Raw genomic sequence first — 2778 nt, forward strand, 5'->3', positions numbered from 1 at the left:
TCAATCGGAACGCCTTTTCAGCTATAGAAAGTTTTAGCAGACCGTTGATAACGTGGCTTGCGTCGAACCGTATCAACCGGAACCAATCAGTGAATAAGATTCTGAGTCACGCATAACTGCGATTGGTTCCGATAGGCACGATAACCTTATCAACGGTATACTAAAACTAACGTTTTGTGCATTGTGTTATCGCGTTGCAGGGGAAAAAACGAGACAAACGAGCCTGTAAAATGAAGCCAGCGATGTCAGCGGCATGAACCGAACCCGCACCTCTCTGACTAGCGTTTCTTCGCGCCGCCACGGCCGTTCTTCGCGCTTTTGAGACCCACACCAGAAAACGAAAATAGCCCAGTCCAGGTGAAGGACACTGACATCACCTCGTTGCCATACTGTAGGTTCTTCAAAGTGATGTTCCTGCATTCGTTTGCTGCCATATGCTTTTTGGATGACTACTAAGGTCGACAACGTGGAAATTACTTGGATATGCTACAAATCACCCAGCACAATAACTTTGAAACACCAAATATACGGTGAGTGCGATACGGGTGACGGCGTGCAGAGCCTGATCTTGGTCAGGTAGCCCACGTTTATGAGCACTGGAAGCAAACTATGCTTCACGTTCCGCGTGCAGCTTTAAAGGGACGGTTACATCCGGAAACCCACATATGAAACCGATATCACTGTTCGGCATCGGCCGACAATCTACTTGGCTAATTTTTTCGTCAGAAAAGTTAATAAAAAAGCCCCGAGATACACATTCGCACAAAAAGTGTGACTGTCGTATACAATCCTGGTGCGTAAAAGAGGTTTGAATTTCGCGGGTCACAAAAGCTCTTTCCCTCGGCTGTCAGTCTGCGACGTCACGTCATCCACCCAATAGCAGTGAGATGTGCGCTGTGTTGTTTTCCTTCTTTCTGCGACTATATTTAGCGCCGCCCGTCACACGTCTGAAGCGGAGCAGTCGAAAGAGACGGTTCTCGGCAGCCAATCAAAGTGCTTGGCTGATCTGGTGGTATACAAACAACGCGCTCGGAGAGATCGCCGCCGCTGCGCGCCCTCTTATAAACTTTTTTGTTTTTTTTTCTCAGGAAATGCGCGCTTCCTAAAGGAAATATTTTGCGTGACATTTCCTGTGCTGGTATCACGCGTTAAGAAAAATGTTCGAATTACCTATCATGCATCTTCAAAAATCGACGAATAAATGAAATCCACACAAGCCGCGTCTTAGCGGCTGATTGAGAGTAGGATATGTTCACAGTATTTTCATGTCGGGGGGTGACGCCCGTATCTGCTGCTTTCGTGGCGTTTTTTGGCCTTTCTGACCGGTATTTTGGGGGGCGTTGCAAAATATTTGGGGGTGCTGGAAAAATCTGGTACGGAGGTTCGTCATTTCTGGCTTTGCGGCCTCTCGATATTCCAGCTTCAATATAAGTATTAAAAAATATAACTTTCATTTTAGCTTTTTGGGCGACTGGATTGCATTGCCGCAGCCATTAGCCCCTTGTGGGACTAAATGCACGCTAGTTTATACGAAGTTTGGGGACTCTTTGCGGTGCTGGGAGTAAGTTTGAGGCTGGGAGGATTAATTGCCATCTAGGGGACTAGAAGCTGTAATTGCTTCCCAATTACCGTATTTTCACGCGTATTAGCCGCGGCTAATGCGCGATTTTTTTTTCTCACGGGCGCCCTGCGGCTTATCCACCGGTGCGGCTTATCTGATGACTATTTTTTCCTGGTATTTTCCTCATACGCCGATTTTAACGAAAGGGTCGACAGTGTCTCTGGAACAGCACTGCCCTGCCGATGCACGAACAGTGCGTAACAGGGACGGGTCCACATTCGAGTAGATTGATCTTCCTGGTGCATTCCCCCAAGCAGCTTTAAGGAAAGTGGGGACAGTAATTCACGTCTTCTGGAAGATCACTGACCCATCAGTTCACGAAAAACACCCGACAAGGGCACAATCCGATCTTGGTAGAACTCCAGACCTGACCTCCTCTGTTGCACATTGTGCCGATCCCGGAGTATGGACCACAGGGTTTATGGCCTTCTCTATGGTCTCCTTTGTCGCACAAATCAGTCGCCTCGTATTGCCCGCGGCTTATCTGCGGGTGCGGCTTATCTGCCAGGAAATTTTCAAAACGTCCCAAAAAACGCGTCCTGCGGCTTATCTGCGGTGCGGCTTATACGCGTGAAATTACGGTACTCTTACCACCCCCCCCCACCCCCCGAGAGTGTAGATGAACGACGCTCTCATCAACTACAGCGCGTATCAATGCTCTATGATGTGTTCTCCAAGTGAAACTAAAGTCGCCAAATAATTGTGGTACTATCACTACCACGTGCTGCGAATAAGACCGGGTGCCACACGTACCTCTCATCCGTGATGGTACCCATGGCCGTGATCGTCGGGCGGAAGGTGAACGTGGTATCCGAATGGAGCGAAAGAGTGGTACCCGTGTCCCATAGACGGACCCCTGTACACCTTGACGCTCATGTGGCCGCCGTGTCCGTAATGTCCAGGCATTCCATTGGCAGGCAGGAGCAGGCATGCCACAGCAATCATGCACATCAGTATCTGCGAGAAAGGCCGTGCACAAATACAACAATTTTATTTAAATGATAATGAGTGAGGAGTTTCATCGCCAGGGGCGATACCCTGTACCCCATTGCTGGTGGCAATGTGGTGAAATGGAATATTGAATCGCCTCACAGTGAGAACCGAAGTCCCAGTGTCCAAAAACTTTTAAAAGTGCTTTTAGGGCAGAGCGTTGGTGG

Source organism: Ornithodoros turicata, chromosome 1 (genome assembly GCF_037126465.1).
Source record: "Ornithodoros turicata isolate Travis chromosome 1, ASM3712646v1, whole genome shotgun sequence".
NCBI lineage: Eukaryota > Metazoa > Arthropoda > Arachnida > Ixodida > Argasidae > Ornithodoros > Ornithodoros turicata.